Raw genomic sequence first — 18,674 nt, 5'->3', positions numbered from 1 at the left:
TTATTTTAAATTAGATCACATGGTGTTTATTTTTAATTAGATCACATGGTGTTTATTTTAATTAGATCACATGGTGTTTATTTTTATTAAGATCACATGGTGTTAATTTTATTAAGATCACATGGTGTTTATTTTAATTAGATCACATGGTGTTTATTTTTATTAAGATCACATGGTGTTCATTTTAATTAGATCACATGGTGTTTATTTGACATGGTGTGGTTATTATTTATTTAGGCTCAGATGGTGTGTTTTATATGAATAAATTGTCAGCAGGTGGTAACGCAACACGAAGGACAGACCAAGATTCCTTAAGTTCAGTAGCTGAAACAGTTTACAGTCTGCTTGGTAGAACATTTCTCTATTTTAAAGATGGAGTGCCGTGATTTATTTCCACCCTAAAACATGATCATCAGGTATTATTATATAAGGAGGAAGATTCTTTAAAAAAAGTGTACAGTATTTGTTAAAATGACGTTTTTATGTGGAAACGCCCACCAGTTCATTAAGTTTGCCTGGTGGGTGGTGGTGATGGGTGGTGAGGGATCCACCTGAACTGAAGCCGCACCCACAAGCTGTTGTTGTATGATAAAGGGGGAGGGGTTAGGGGAGGGGATGATACTTTTTTTTCATTGGCACGTTTGTTTGACTGTCAAGGTTTCAGCCTCCAGGAAGAAACCCTAAATACAAAGAGAAGACATCATTGCACATGACAACCACACCAAGGGGTCTAATGAAGTACTGTCACCTCATAAACACATGAAACACTGGAAAAATATACGATAATCACGGCACTCCATCTTTAACAATAATGTTTCTTGGCAATAACTACAATACCGTTAGAAAGCTTGTTTACGTTTTTAAATGGAGTCTCATTTGTAAGCAACATTGCACGTCCCATGGAGGAGCCCCGTGGCAGACCAAGGATCAAAGGGGAGGATTGTGTCTCCAAACTGGCCCTTGGAAGGCCTCGGGATCCCCCAGGAGGAAGTTACTGATGTTGCTCTGGAGAGGGAAGTCTGGAGCTGCTCTGGTGGAGCTGTTGGACCTGACTCTGGATAAGCAGTTGAAGTTGGATGGATGGATTTGTAGGACGAGCAGCACAGCTTGGGTGAGTTTATCCACAACAGCCTGTAGGAATACTGTAGTACAGTGACGGATATCACCAGTGAGGACAGTTGAACTTTGGTTTAGAGACGTGGGCTATCACATATTGATGATGGCACTGATATGGAAACACAGGGTTTTCAGAAAAAACTGTCAGGATTTAGAAGGCATTTGTATACTCGGGTCCCTCAGGTCTTATGTAATGCTTGTAACAGGTTCTAGTAGTGTCTGGGCTCCAGCGCCACCTCAGCCAGGTGCATGGCCACCTCCGTCCAGGGGGAGGCGCTCTGGCCCTGCAGGGGTCTCCCCCCCAGGCCGGGCAGCTCCAGGACGCTGGGCGTGGCCTGGAAGTCCCCGGGGTGGCGGTCCATGCGGGACGGGAAGTCCCCGGGGAACAGCAGCCTCTCCAGCACCTCCGTGGGAAGGTGTGGGGCGGGGGCCGCCACACCCCCACTCCACCTGGTGGTTGGTAGGGGTGTCACAATTATTACGTTATATTACGTTTAAATAGCTGATCTACAAGCTTCCAACATGTCACTTCGTGGTAGGGATGTCGCAATTATTACATAATCGTCTAATCGCAATTAAATGTGACTAAATTTGACTGAGGGACTGCCATTGGAACAGAAATACAAATTGTAATATTCCAATACTGTTCAATGTAAAAACCACAATTTAATCGTCAGCTTAAATGTGTAATCGTGACAGCCCCACCTGGTGGTGTAAAGAGGCGCACCGTCGCCGTCTCTGGACAGTACGACGCTGGAGCGCAGGTCTGGCTCCGCCCTCGGAGGGGCGGGGCTTCCCATCCGGACCGTCTGGGTTCCGGAGAGCGAGGTCCCAGGAGGCGTGGCCGGGTTGGTCGAGATGTTCCAACGCTCCTGGAGGGTGAGGATGGGACATTAGTCCTTGTCTTTTATCGCTAGGGTTGTCCCCATCCGATCACGTGATCGGAAATCAGGGGTCGATCATGTCATTTTCAAAATGATCGGAATCGGTTCGGGAGCAAAAAAAAAAAAACTTGATCGAGACATTTTCGATCATGTCAAATGAGTTTAAAACATGATTCTTCTTGTAATGTTCTAACGGCATAAGATCGAAATAAACCATTCATTCATTCACATCCCTGGTATCAATAGTATACCCATCTGTGATTTTGGATATTGTACTATTCTCATATGATATGGCGTAAGTGTTGCATAAGTGTTCGCATAAAAATATATATATCAGTAGATACTCAAAATCAAATAATTGGAATCAGATTGGGAGCAAAAAACGTGATCGGGACATCCCTATATATATCGTGAGAGGAAGAAAAACTAAACAAAAACAACTGCTCACAATAATCGAGATTTTAATATTTGTAGATGAATTGAATACAAGCCATAGGCTTTCTTTGATTTAACCCATTTTGGATTGAGGACAATTCTAAAGAAATTACTTCTAAATCCTAACGGTTTTCTGAAAAACCCATGTTTCTATGTCAGTGCATGGTTCTCAAACTATTTCATGTCAAGGATCCCGAGAAATTATCTGTATTTGGCCGCCGACCCCCATCTGAAAATGTTGTTCCAGGGACCTCCCAGAAGCAAATATTTCAGTTAAAAACGTTCGCTCTGAAAGAATATATATTCAAAGATTTGCGCCAAAGTATAACATAATTCTAAAACACCAAAGGGGGTTGCCGCCCAGGATGGGCTAAAATCCTCTTAGCAGACCTTGTATTGTACTGTACTTTTCTGTGCTTTTTTCTGCAAACTCTTAAAGCAATCAATCAATCGCAATAATTACAAATAATTAACAAATAATGGCTCCTTCATCGTTAATCGCAAATTTGTTTGCCACAATCGTGACGTGTAATTTTCACAACGCCCCATATCCCTACCTGCGGGCCTCCTCCCAAGTGACGTGTGTGCTTGCCTCGCTCGGGTTCAGGTTGCGGTTGGCCCGGCTCCAGAACCGTGCAGTGTCTGTGGTACCGGCTCGGTTGACCATCCCTCGGGGTCTCCATCAGAAGGGTCCGTAGACCTTTCCTGTTGGCCCACTGTGTGATGTTCTCCTCCACAACACCCCGTCTCACCTCCTGAAAATACAACATTTACAAGTTAACACAACATATGTCGGCTGTAAGATTTCTCGTGTTTGGAGCTCAAACAGGTGGTGTCCCAAATCGTCTTTTGTTGATTTGGATGAATCCAGAATTAATACTCGTATATTTCCCCGTCGCTAGGCATCGCTTGCTTCCGCGTTGTGACGTCATTGAAATCCAAAAACTATGTTCACATACATTACACGCACGATCTTTAGCAGCCTCCCTCCTATATACAGGTTTAATGTTAAACAAATATTAAAAACACCATTGACAATGGACAGAGTTTAATGTTTGTTTAGTCGCTAACACAAACATGAAATGCCATTAACAATAAAGAGAGTTTAATGTTTGTTTTGTCTGTGTTTGTTTTACATCACCATTACATCACCTAATCATAGCAACATGAGTAAGACTTTAGCGGCCCTCACTTCACACCGGTGTAATTTTTTTTATTAAGATAGGGCCCTCACAGTTTAAACAGAGCCGAGGCCCGCTAGCGAATGATGGATGTGTGTCTGCCAGGCTCCCACTGCGCGAATTTGATGAAAGCTTGGAGCTACTGGTAGATCGCCAACCCCTGGTTGGTTACCCCTGACTTACAGTAGGCCTATGGCCTAACCCAATTAAGTACAATGGTGTTAGACAAAATAGCTGAACCACAAGCATCTTTCTGGGGAAAAAGGTTTTTGAAAGATTCTTTAGTAAATTGTGATTTTTGTTAGTATAAAAAGACTAAATGTCTATAATGCCACCCAGGTTAAAGGGTTATGGCACATAGGCCCCTTTCCCACTGGTTGGTTCCCAATGGGAACCGATTCAGTTCTTCTTGGTTCTTAGTCCATGAGCCAGAGCTCCAAAATTGGAACGTTAATTATGAATTGAGTGGGCAAAATCATACCTATATTAGATTGTTATCACTATGAAACTTCCCCAATTGAGTACTTACACGAAGACAATGATTTATTGTATTACAAATTTTACATTTTTAAAGGTTGCAAATGAGGCATTATGTAGGAAAATATGCAAAATAATCGAAAATATGAAAAAGTTACTACTGTGGAAGGGTTATCGTGTATTAATTTACTTGTATTAATCCTATAAACAATTTAATATAGGTCTAGTTTTTCCCACCAATTTTGGAGCTCTGGCTCATGGACTAAGAACCAAAAAGAACTGAACCGGTTCCCATTGGGAACCAACCGGTGGAAAGGGTTCGGGTTGTGCCGTTTGTTATCTTGTCATGTATTGTCATGTTTGTTGTAACTATCATTCAAAACGGTCTCCTCAGTGTCTTGCGTTGCATGATGAAACTGCTCTCAAAGCCACAGAAAGGAACACAAACAAAGTTAATTATACCATTTATAAATTCTCCTTCGGTTTGAAAACCAAAAAGAAACGAGAAGTTGTGGGAGTGCAAGTATGAAATATTCATGTTGAACTCTGGGCCTCAGTCTCAGAGCTTCCCTATGTCACTTCTGGATGCAAACATTCTGTTGAGTTCATAAAATATCCATTCTGTATATTATTATCATTCTAATGTTGCATTGTCTTTAATAATTCATACATGCTAGCTACTGTGTATGACTTACAGTTGGGTCTTTTCAGTGGCCAATCGGCAGCTAGTCATTACATTGGTTAATTTGTCATTAGTTATAGAGCAGGGGTTCCCAAACTGTGGTGCACCAACGCCCTCTAGGGGGTGCGTGACATGAAAAGGGTAATGGCGGTTTTATGGTGTTATTTAACACAAACAGGGCAAAATCTGCTAAAACACTGTTGTAAGGAGATGTATAGAGCAGCTGTGGGAGTATACAGCAGCTGCATGTCTCTCAGTGCAGTGACATTCTGTGATTATTTGCCATAATCATATTAAAAATGTATCATTTTCGGCCAAATACAACGAGACTGAGCATTGGGGGGGTGCGTCAGCTATAGGTCAGGAGGTAACGGCTTCACCGTTACCCAGCCGCTCTGGGGGGTCATGGTTTAAAATGTACCATCTCTCTGTGATCGTTCAGTCTGGTCTGGTGGATGAGGTGGAGGCGGAGCTTGTGCACAGACTTCCTCCTCTGCATGTCTGTGTGTTTGTCCTGCTTCCACATGCAATCCTTTAGATACCTGTGCACACACACTCACACACACACACACACACTCTCACACACACACACACACACACACACACACACACACACACACACACACACACACACACACACACACACACACACACACACGTTGAGTGCTGGGGATATGAGTTACCATTCTGTCTCTTGTCAGAACATAAACTCCAATGGCACTGACTCGCTGAAGAAGCGGACTTCGCAACACAGACGGCGATTCACTCGTGTGCCTAGAGTTATACAGTATATAGCGTCACCGGATTTCTCCTCTCATCCACTTGCATTGAGTTGCTCACCTCAGCGCATGAGGCCGCTCTTCCGGGTTGGAACCAATCAACTAGATTTAGTCGACTAAAATCTTATGATATTTAGTTGACTAAAACTAGACTTAACACTAAAACATTCTAAACTAAATGAAAACTATTGAAGAGTAAAACTAAAATCAAAATGTGCTGCCAAAAACAACACTGACGGGGAGAACAGGCAAACTCCACACAGAAGGTGTGTTGGTTCCTTGCCTATAGCTGTGTCCTTGTGACAGCACACACAGGCACGCACGCACACACACACCTGGCGGTGTCCTTGTGACAGGCGATGCGGGCCAGCTCCAGAGGGGTGTGGCCCTGGTGGTCCAGGGCGTACAGGTTGGCTCCGCCCCCGGCATGCACGAGAAGCTCCGTGCACGCCCGCAGACCCTCTGACGCAGCCAGGTGGAGAAAAGTCTGGCCCAGCTCTGTGGTCCTGAATACACACACGCGCACACGCACATACAATTTAGGCATTTACCAGACGCTCTTAATCCGGAGCATACACGAGTTGTTATGCATAAATAATCATGAATATTTTTTAAGAGTTTTATGAAGCCTTATAAGGGCATTACAATGCATTATGGACACAACCTTAAAAGGAAACTTCACCCTTTTTGCGAAAAAATATATGTTAATGAAGTTTAGAAGATTTAGAACACTTCTGTGATTTTAGATATTTTACATTTTAGCAGTGAGCTAATGTCATGGACACTGGGCTCACTTAAAGTATTAAAAACTGAATATAGAGTTCATGTCTTCTTTCCTTTTGCGTAGCAATGCATAGCTCCCGAGTTCATGTCTTCTTTCCTTTTGCGTAGCAATGCATAGCTCCCGAGTTCATGTCTTCTTTCCTTTTGCGTAGCAATGCATAGCTCCCCGTAGTTGTCCTATATCCACTGGGGAGGCTGGAGTTCAACAGTCTGATTGCCTGAGGAAAGAAACTGTTTTCGCGTCCTTTCCGTCCTGGCACTGATGCTCCTTTTCCAGACGGCATAAGGGAGATCAGGCTGTGAGAGGGGCGGGTGGTATAATGATGCCAGTCGCTCTCCTTCATGCATCAGCTGCTGGTATATGTCTGCCAGGGAGGGCATTGAGGTACCGATGATCTTGCTAGCTGTTCTCACCGTCCTGTCCAGCTGTTTTCTCTCCTCAACTGTCCTGTTGCCGTACCAGGATGTAAAGCAGTAGGTGAGAAATAATGCTCTCAATGGTGCCTCTATAGAACATGGTCAGGGCTACCCCCTCCGGGTAGAGGCGCTGCTGGGCCTTTTTTAATGACGTATACGTGTGTACGTACGTCTGCAATCCACATAACTCGGAAACCGTTCGTCCCACCGACTTCAAATTCGACAAGCGCGTTCCACACCCCCACAGGGAGTATCGAGTCAGTCGGACCCACGGTTGTCCAGAAACGCCACAAAAGGCCTCTGCCCGGGCTCTGGACAATTAAGGCCCCTGCTCACCAGGCTCCATATATGGAGCTGCCCTGTTCTGACATCACACTGATGTTCTGACATCTGCATAGACTTCATATTTGGGCATGCCTGACAAATAACTCCATATGGGCATAAAAGGGACACAGACATAACTGGGTGGGGCATACATTTCCAACTTGCATTGTTCCAAGTAGGCCAGTGCCCGCAACGGGCACCGCTCTAGTTTTCTATCAATTACTTACCCATCATGGAGCCTTACATTATTTCATGGCTGTTGTTTTGTTTGTCACATTTCTAAGCCTTGGATTTCGCCTCTAGCACCACGTGTATGTCAGCTGTACATGTGGAGGTTCACCTTGTGTATAAAGTATGGTGAATATAATATGTGACCAAATTTGACTGAGGGACTGCCATTGGATTTTTTTGAATTTTATTTTTTATTTTTTTTAATGTCATGAAAGCAGGGAATCAGAGATTCAAATTGACATATTGGTTTTTCAGTTTGACCCATAGTTTTGGAGATATGGCTTATAGAGTAATGTCTTGCAGAAAACAGTGAGTTGAGAAAACAGGCTTGAAAGGTTCACTTCTGTGGTCTTTACTCTCTCGCCACGCCTTTGGCCTAGTGGAGACAAGTCATTTTTTGGGTTAACTACTCCTTTAAAATTGCACAGCCTTACCGAAAACATTTACGCTCCATATATGGCCAGTACAGAATTAATATCATATGTTGATCTGACACCCCCCCCCCCCCCCCCCCCCCCCCCCCCCCATGCCAAAGCGTCAGCGCTCGCCCAGCAGTCAGCCGTCACCCAGGGGGATGCGTGCACGCGCTTCTCTTACTGGTTACATATTATTTTGTATTTTATATATTTTTTTATTCTGAACATTAGTGAGGACAAATTATGTGAAGATAAAGAAGGTTGCAAAGTGGTGAAGTGGTCCTTTAAAGTGAAGTGTATATCGTACATTGTGGGGTGGGTGGAGGGGGGTGGAGTCAGGTGGGTGGAGGGGGGTGGAGGCAGGTGGGACTGGAGACGCCCAGAAGCAGCATCTCTGGTGGTCTTCTCTGTAGACGTCCTCCTGGTCAACAGTCTCTCTATGGAGACCAGCTCAGCCAGACAGGCTGCTGTGTTCAACTGTTACGCACGCACGCACGCGTGCACACACACACACACACACACACACACCAAACTATATGATAACATCCTAACTTTGACAGTGTGTGCAAATGGACCCCTATGGGGGTCCCTGGACCACCACAGTTTGAGAACCGCATATATAGTCTGTCTGTCTGCTAGCCCTGGTCCAGTGCGTCAGCGAGACGCACTGGACCGGGGGGGGGGGGGGGGGGGGGGGGTGTGTGTGTGTGTGTGTGTGTGTGTGTGTGTGTGTGTGTGTGTGTGTGTGTGTGTGTGTGTGTGTGTGTGTGTGTGTGTGTGTGTGTGTGTGTGTGTGTGTTGTGTGTGTGTGTTTGATAAGCATCTGTTGAACTATTTGTCCTACATAGGCTATTGTTGACAAGTTAAAAGGTTTTGATAACTTATACAAATAATTATGCCTTTTATTACTTGTCCTGTCTTAAAAACCAACGTAACCAACTGATGAGCAAATTTGAAGTGTCATAGTGACAACATTTACGATCAGGTCAGATGTCATAGCAAAAGTTAAAATGTGAATCTCACCCCAGATTCATTCCTCAGTGTGTCGGCTGTCATTGCTGTTCCTTGTTGGCATGTTTTGTTGACAAATTCCATGACAACGGTTACCAACACACGCCACGTTGACGCCTAATTCAGTCAAGTGCAGATAGTTTCAGGCTGGCCTATATAGTTCTCAGAATATTAAGAACAACACGATTATTTTACGCATGAAGCTCTATAATTTTTTCTTGCATATTACCGAGAGTGTCAATGAAGTTGTGTTTAGAGCATAGCAGTGTGCGTGGCTTTCTGGACAAACTTAAAACTCTCCAATTTGTCCCATAGAGATTTACACAAATATTGAATATCAATTATTCTAAGGCTAGATTCCAGCCATCCAGGATCCTTGTGAATCATGACCCTATAAAACCTTTGATTCTGTGAAAAAGTTAAAAAAAATGAGGAGGACTATACTCTGCAGGAGACTAAAACATAAAAAACAATAATTGTTTTTTTTTTAAATGTTAAAACGCCCACTGCTATGCTCTGTAGACCTACAGCAAAACAGGACTTGTGAGCTTGAGTGCTATTTTTTCACTATAGTTTTGAGTCCTTGTGCAAACAAATGTCTAATTTCTCTTTTGGGTCACGGGCTAAAAGGCCATTGACCCACTGTGGACATAGATACTTCCACTTTCCCATATGGGGCCCGCATGCATCTCGCTGGCACTCCGCAATCCAGCAGCCCCGAGGCCACTTGGTATAGCTCTATCGATGCTGCATTAGGACGGAACACGGATGGGTCCGTGGGTCGGTCATGTATGTATGTATGTACGCGTGACTCTCGTGCGAATCACAACGGTGATATATATTCTCGATGTCTCTGCATGTGTGCCCCGGGGGCTGCTGATGGATGATCACTGATGGATGATCACTGATGGATGATCACCGATCGATTGTCTGTACTCGAGCTGATCAGAGCTATTGACCCGCTTGAACTTTTGATGAACCGTGCGGCGGTCGCGTTGGGGCGCGGTGCGACGCTTCCAATCACGTCCATGCTGTTCATAGCATGTTGTTTAGGGATGTTGTTCAGCATATGTCCGACAACACCGGTCGGTTACAACGAACCCGTGGCTGGGTTAAAACTCATCCGTGGCTCCCAACAACATGCACGGCAGGTTAAAACTAACCTGTGGCAGGTTAATACTAATCTGTGGCTTCCTGTGAGGTTATTGTTGGGGTTGGGTTTTTTGTGTAGGGTGTCGGACATAGACATAAAAAGTTAGACGCCTCCTTCGGCTCTGGGCCGTCTGTCTCTCAACAACATGGAGGCAACAGAAGGCAGGCTTTCCCAAGATTCCTTGCAAAGCATATAAGCTTATAGTTTATAGCTTATTATGCTATAGAGCCCATTCAAGTTTATAACTATTTACTATTTACCTAGCTGTTTATCGACTACAGAGCCCATTCAAGCTTCTGAATATGAGCGTCTGCTAAACCACTGTTTCTCACACGGTGGGTCTGACTCTGGACCCATTTGTAGGTCACGTGATGTGTTTGTAGTGCTTGTAGATCTGCTTTTTTCCACTATAGTTTGGGAACTTTGGTTCCTGGGCAAACGTCTAATCTCTCTTGGTCTTCAACCAGCCAAAATTCTCACGTCTCCCCCCCTTCCCCGCTCCCTCCATTGGCTCCCGGTCGCTGCCCACACAGAATACAAAACTCTGATGCTGGCCTTCAAAGCAACCAAAGGTATGGCTCCCCCATATCTTGCAAGTCTGATTGATCCCTACAAACCGTCCCGTGCACTCAGATCAGCCAACGCAGGGAAGCTTGAAGTACCTTCACTAAAAAACGCCGGGACAACGCTCCACACGTCCCAAACTCTTCTCCCTTCTGGCTCCAAAACTATGGAATGCACTTCCTATTACAATCAGAACTGCAGACTCACTCCCAATCTTCCACCGTAGTCTGAAAACCCACCTCTTCAGACTCCCGGAAGTTCCAGACCCCCAGGAACGCGCCCAGGGGGCCGGGCCGGTTCCGGCGAGCCGCCCCGCATCCGAAACCGTTGAGAAATATGTCACGTCCGACCAACATTACTGTCTGTGTGATGATCCATGCTGGGACTTACTTATCCACTTGCTGTTAAAACGTTAATATAAAAAGTAAAATGCAATGACGTGACATGATATACAAGCATCTCTCCTTTCAGTGGCATCACGCCATCTGCTGGGCCATTTGCGCCATATCTATGATTTGTCATGTACAACTTCCTGGTCTCAACCAAGGATAGTCTAAGAAGGATGAGACGCGAAGACCGTATGGGCGACGCCATGTTGCTTTGGAAGGAAAGAAACATGCGCAATGGGCTATATGCAGCCAACACTTCCGCGTTCAGCTTCCTTGGTCTCAACTGCGCATGTTTCTTTCCTTCCATGGAGCACCATAAGCAACATGGCGTCGCCCGTATGGTCTTCGCGTCTCATCCTTCTTAGACTATCCTTGGTCTCAACTGCGCATGTTTCTTTCCTTCTGGGGAGCAACATGGAGTCCTCTTTAAATAGTCCTTGAACTCCATGCCCAGGAGTGTGAAGGCAGTGTTGTAAAGTAATGGTGGCCACACACACACACAATATTGACACTTGGGCCCAATTTGGACATTTTCACTTATGGGTGTACTCACTATTGTTGCCAGCAGTTTGGAATTAATGGCCACATTTTTAGTTATTTTGAGGGGGAAATAAAATCTAAACTGATGTCCAAGCTGTACAGTGACTATACTTTACATTGTATCTGTTTTTTTATTTTTATTTTATACTTTTTATCCCACGATTTTGCAACCCAGTTTTTTTCACCCCGTGCCAATTATCTAATGTAATCAATGTACACTTCCTCTGCCAACCTGGGGGGGCAGCAGACTGACCTTCTATCTATGCATGAGGAGTCCAAGCTGCTTCTTTTCACCTGACAGGTGACTATACTTTACATTGTATCAAAGTGTAATTTCTTCAGTGTTGTCACATGAAGAGATATAATTACATATTTGCAGAAATGCGAGGGCTGTACTCACTTTTTGTGAGATACTGTATATTTAATAGAATGATTGCATTATATCTGGTCTGTCAGATGGAGTTCTATTTGCTCTCCTCCAGTCCCCGTCCCCCCTGGGAGGGTCTCGCTCTCTACTGTAGCCTATACAGCCATTAGGATAATGCACTTCCTGTGTCCGTAAAGATATTCCAGATACTGTACTGGCATGTCAGAGCACAAGTACATATAGCATCGCTGACGGGCAAGAAACCTCTTATCTCCCTTATTTCTGAGGCCACACCATTTAACCCTTTTGGTGTTTTAAAGCATTATGTTATGCTTTAGCTGTTGAAAAATAGCAGATCTACAAGCTCATAGCGCAGCACCAAGCTTAGGTCTGCTATTTTTGAAAAATCGTGAAAATGTGGCACAAATCTTTGAATATATATTCTTTCAGAGTGAGCGTTTTTAACTCAATCTTTGCTTCTGGGGGGTTCCTGGAATAACATATCAGATGGGGGTCGACAGCCAATTACATATATTTCTGGGGGTCCTCGACATGAAATAGTTTGAGAACGACTGACATAGAAACAGAGGTTTTTCAGAAAACGCAAACAAAAGACATTTGTAGAATCTAGTCTCAGGTCAAAATGGGTCAAACGAAAGAAAACATACTGATGTGCCATTTGAGAACTTGAGAACTAAATTGCCAGAACATTGTCAGTGCGAAAGGAGGGCTTTTGCAAAAGTGTTCTATGCTAGTCAGGTTTTTTTTACAATGAAAAGAAGTGTCGAAAGGTGACACTTGTTTTCATTAATAGAAGAATTAGCAAGGCTAAGCAGTGAAAAGAACCTTGGGGAAAAGGAAAACAAGTATTTCCAGAACAAATGCACTAGGAACAGTACTAGGAAAGCCTGAAGGGTTTGAATGGCAACGCACAACATCAACCTTATTCTAGTTGCTGGTATTTTGTTTTCATAAATGAACGCCCTCCTTGATCACACTACTACGGCATCAAAGGTAGCAGATCTATACAAGCTCAAAAGTAGCAGATCTACAAGCTCAACGTGGATATACTTTTGATGCCTTTGGTTTTGAATCGTGAAGAGTGACAGTTTTGGACATAAAGAGGTTTCCACCCGACAGAGACCATAGTACTTTATAGACATGTCTATGCGTGCGCACGCACGCACGCACGCACACACACACCTCTCTCTCTGAATGGCTGGGGTCCATGGTAGGGTCAAGGTCGGGTCATGTAAACACGGCTCTCTGCCCGTGCGCGTGTGTGTGTGTGTGTGTGTGTGTGTGTGCAAGCACGGGAGCAGTGCATGTTCGCCAACCTTAATGCATGTTCGGACTAACGGGACTTCGGATCTATGGGCAGTTCCCAAAAAGGTTCGCTCTGAAAGAATATACAGTATATTCAAAGACTTGTGCCACATTTTCATTTCAATTATTTTTCAAAAATAGCAGATCTACAAGCTTGTAGATCTGCTATTTTTCAATAGCTAAAGTATAACATAATGCTTAAAACACCAAAAGGGGTTCCCGCCCAAAATGGGTTACCACTTCATCACTTTTCAACCCATCTTCATATAATTGGTCCTTACTAATGTTCATGCTAAAATGCGACAATTGTTTTCTACTCTGTCTGTGTCTCAGGACTGGGCAGTTCAGAAACCCGTCCACCAGTGACATCATCGTCGGGGAATCCAAGCTAATAGAAACTGCAGGCTTTCTATTCCTGAAAAGTTGCAATGCGATAATGGAAGCCATCGTTCTCACTAATAAAAATCTAAATATAAAAAAAAATCTTTAAAAAAAGAAAATGATGTCAATGGAACCTCACGGCACGGGTCCATTTGGTTTCATTTTACGCTCTCAACAGTTAAATTATTGTTAAACATCTGCATTGCTTAACTCACAAGAAGTCTACACGATTAGAGAATGTAGAAGAATTGTAATTCTGATCAACATTTGCCTCCCATGGTACCAACATGGAAATGTGGACAAAATCCTAAAGCGACGGCAAGACAAATATTGCAAGTTTTGGGTCTGAGAGGCTAAATCTCATCAAATGGTTTTCCGTGGCTCAAATGCCCAAAAAATCAAAGGGTTGAAAACCAGTACTTTACACCACTGACCATGGCTAAAGTAGTTATCATGTCCAGTACTTTACACCACTGACCATGGCTAAAGTAGTTATCATGTCCAGTACTTTACACCACTGACCATGGCTAAAGTAGTTATCATGTCCAGTACTTTACACCACTGACCATGGCTAAAGTAGTTATCATGTCCAGTACTTTACACCACTGACCATGGCTAAAGTAGTTATCATGTCCTGTACTTTACACCACTGACCATGGCTAAAGTAGTTATCATGTGATCAGCTGCAGTAGAATCCAGTACTTTACACCACTGACCATGGCTAAAGTAGTTATCATGTGATCAGCTGCAGTAGAATCCAGTACTTTACACCACTGACCATGGCTAAAGTAGTTATCATGTGATCAGCTGCAGTAGAATCCAGTACTTTACACCACTGACCATGGCTAAAGTAGTTATCATGTGATCAGCTGCAGTAGAATCCAGTACTTTACACCACTGACCATGGCTAAAGTAGTTATCATGTGACCATGGCTAAAGTAGTTATCATGTCCAGTACTTTACACCACTGACCATGGCTAAAGTAGTTATCATGTGACCATGGCTAAAGTAGTTATCATGTGATCAGCTGCAGTACAATCCAGCCTCAGGCTGCCGGGAACATGAGCTCATGTCCCGCTCTCCCATTGGCCGTTGTCCTCATCCAATCACGTGCAGCCCACTTCCTATTGGGCGGTGGGCGGGGGTGAAGGCTTGTGGTTGATTGGTCGTGGTGAATCAACCAATTAGATTAGATACGTGGCACTAACGCCACAAAGACTCTGTCTCACACCTAAACACGTACACACACACACACGCACAAACATGCACTCACACACGCTTGAGCACACACACGCGTGCACACACACACAGAAAACGCAGTCACGGGCATGCACTCACGCACAGAAATGTGGACTTGTAATTTATTTTGTATTTTATTTTATCATGCTTTTGAACTTTATCTTCCACACAAACCTAGTGAAACCTTAAACACGTACGGCTGTCGCACACGCAAGCACACACGCATGCGTTGCACACACAAATGCACACTGACACACACACATCGTACATTTAGCTACCCCACACTCCAAATGCACTTTGGTTGACTGGAACAATGTGAGACTGAAAGCTCTGCACACACTCTATAATATCATACTGTCAGAGTGTGTGTGTGTGAGAGAGAGAGCGAGAGAGAGAGAGAGAGAGAGAGGGAAAGGGGGAGGGAGAGAGGGAGAATGTAAGATGGCATGAGATGATAAAAAAGACTTGAGGCAGTGGAAAGAGAAGATGAGTGTATTGGAGGAGAGGAAAGGAGAGGAGAGATGAGGAGCTCCTTTATATTTGATGAGCCTCCTCTCCTCCTCTCCTCTCTTCTCCCCAGACTCGTTCAGGTCTCCTGACCTCTCTGTGGAACTGTTATGAATGTCTCCACCTCCTCCTCCACCCCTTCACTCCATCTCTCCATCATCCGTCTTTCCATCCATCTCTCCTTCACTCCATCTATCCATCCAAACAACTTTCCATCTGTCCATCCATCTCTCCTTCACTCCATCTCTCCATCCATCTGTCCGTCCATCCATCCATCCATCCATCTCTCCTTCACTCATCCATTCATCCCCAAGATCCATCTTTCCATCCATCTATCTCCATCCATCCATCTCTCCATCCATCTGTCTGTCCGTCCATCCATCCATCCATCCATCCATCCATCCATCCATCTGTCCTTCACTCATCCATCCATCCCCAAGATCCATCTTTCCATCCATCCATCTCCATCCATCCATCTCTCCATCCATCTGTCCGTCCATCCATCCATCCATCCATCCATCTCTCCTTCTATCTGTTCATTCTCTCCCTGCATACATACAGTACTCATTTCGTCGTTTAATAATACGACGAATAATACCTTTTTTTTCACCAACAAAAAACAAAACAAAACAAAAAAACTATAAGCCACGACGACTAAAACTAACCCTAAACTACGGACAGTTTTGTCAACAAATAAAAAACTATATAGACTAAAATGTTAGGGATGGACTAGTGGAGAAGAGATCCAGTAAGACTAAGACTAGTGGAGTAGAGATCCAACTAAAAGTCGTCATGGGTGCGCAACGGTGTCATAGACCCCAAAATAGCAGAGTCTACAAGCTTGTATAGGTCTGATATTTTTGTCATGCATATTGAAAACCGGCCATTTCGATGGAATCACGCCAAAAATAATGTTTTAGTCTAAAATTGATTATACTAGTCTATAAAAAGTAAAACATTTCACTAAAACTAAATCAAAAATTTGCCCTCAAAATCAACACGGCCTCCATCCTCTTTTTCCATCCTCACATCTTGGCTTTCTCCTTTTTTTTTCTCTTTCTCTCTCTGCTGTGTGTGTGTGTGTCCGTGTGCGTGCATGTGTGTGCGTCCATGCGTCGGTGTGTTAATGCACCCTGGCACATTGTGCAGCTCCGAGTCACAAAGCGACCAGCGCTTCTGATGCACTGACCGCACAGCGACCTCCCTCTGCAGTGCTGAGGACACGTGATGGAGAGAGAGGGGATGGGAGGAGAGGAGAGGAGAGTAGGGGAGGGGAGGAGGAGAGTAGAGGGGAGGGACGTGCAGAGAGTGTTATAGAGAGGCAGGGGGCTGAAATCCTGTAAGAGGGGGCAGTTTTGGACAAAAATAGCAAATAGCCAGATCTACAAGCTCTCACGCGTTGAGAGCTTGTAGATTTTTCGGTGGCGCAACCCAGCACTCTGTATCTACTGTAGATGTGGTGTATATAACGACATGGATTTCTAAACAAATTTGTTCAATGCAAATTGGTGCGTTCCAAGTTCAGGAGACTTCGGGGGAAAAAAGGAATTCTCCTCAATGCTGCCTTCCGGTATGGCATGGAAAGGAGAGGAGGGCATTTGCATTTATTTTTCTTTCCGTTTACTTTTTATTTCCTCTGAAGGCGAGGCGAAGGGCTAGTGTAACATGTGGAAAAATAGAACTTAAAATAAGATTCACAAGTAGCCGCGCTGCAGGGTGTAGCCGGGTTCCATTGATCATAGTGTGGCAGAACATTGCGGATTCGCAAATGGAGCGGAGCAATTCCCGTCTCCAGTGTATATCCCGGCCGTTATTGTCATATCAGAGATTCAGATCCTGTCATGTGTGATGGAGTCAGTCCCAGAAGCACGCCATGTGATGATGCTCCTCATCTCTCTCCTCTCCCCTCCTCTCCTCTCCCCTCCTCCCCTCCTCTCCTCTCCCCTTCTCTCCTTTGCTCTCCTCTCCTCTCCTCTCCTCTGCTCTCCTCTCCTCTGCTCTCCTCTCCCCTCCTCTCCTCTGCTCTCCCCTCCTCTCGGTATATATCCTCTCTCTTCTCATAGAAACTACACCGTGAGGGAGAGAGAACAGAACCCAATGCATTCCTCCCACTGCTTCCACCTGTAGAGCTGTGTTGATGTACAGTACAATACTGAAGGGTCCACGTCCACCACTGTGCCCTTGAGCAAGACGCTGAACCTCCAACCTGCTCCTGGAGATGTGCAGGTTGGTTTCCTCACTCCGTGGTGTGAATGCGGTGTGTCCGCTGCTGCTCTGTGTGTATATTCTCGGGCCGTCGCAGCCCGGAAAAGGAAAAAGCAAACCAGTGTTGATTTCGTTGACTAAAACTAAGACGAAAAATGTTTGTCGACTGCCTTTTTGTCACTGAAGAAAACTAAATGGAAACTAAATGAAAACTAAACTACGATGACTGAAAACTAAACTACGATGACTAAAACTAAGACTAAATATACTGACAATTTCGTCAACAAATAAAAACTAGACTAAAATGTTAGGAAGGGACTAGTGGACAAGAGATCCAGTATAAGTCATTTTACACTTGGTTGCATGCTGAAAATAGCAGATCTACAAGCTCACAACGTGTCGCACTGCGACGCGTTGTGAGCTTGTAGATCGGCTATTTTCAGCAAGTGAATGAGGTCATTACGACGGCATCAAGGCCCGCCAAAATTTTGTTCGACTAAATCACCTGTAGATTTAGTCGACTAAAATCCTATGATATTTAGTCGACTAAAACTAGACTAACACTAAATCATTCCAGGTGACTAAAATGTGACTAAAACTATATGAAAACTATTCAAAAGACTACGACTAAAAACTAAAATATTTTTTTTGCTGCCAAAAGCGACACTGAAGCAAACCACAGAGCTGTGTTAAAAAACACAGTGGTATAGTGTCGGTCAGTGACGTATCGCGGAGCACGGACATAAGCGGCGCTGCGGCGCCGAGCACGGGCGTAGGCGGATCTTCCACATGCTCAGCATGCGTCACGGTCTATGACTTGCCCATGAACTGCACTGCGCACAAGGTGTGCGCTCACAACTTGTGAGTGCACACTCAAATATATATAGATAAGGGTTGTATATCTTTGCGGAGAGACCATTTGTGACTAAATTTGACTGAGGGACTGCCATTGGATTTTTTTTAAATTTTCGTTTTTTATAAGCGCGAGTTGAGAAAACAGGCTTGAAAGGTTCACTTCTGTGGTCTCTAACATTACACCTAGCTACATGTTTAAGCATTTATTTCATATTTACATGTCTTCTGTGGACTCTTAACATTACACCTAGCTACATGTTTAAGCATTTATTTCATATTTACATGTCTTCTGTGGACTCTTAACATTACACCTAGCTACATGTTTAAGCATTTATTTCATATGTACATGTCTTCTGTGGACTCTTAACATTACACCTAGCTACATGTTTAAGCATTTATTTCATATTTACAT

The sequence above is a fragment of the Electrona antarctica genome (genome assembly GCF_951216825.1).
Source record: "Electrona antarctica genome assembly, chromosome: 21".
Lineage (NCBI taxonomy): Eukaryota > Metazoa > Chordata > Actinopteri > Myctophiformes > Myctophidae > Electrona > Electrona antarctica.
Note: the sequence above shows the minus strand (reverse complement) of the source record.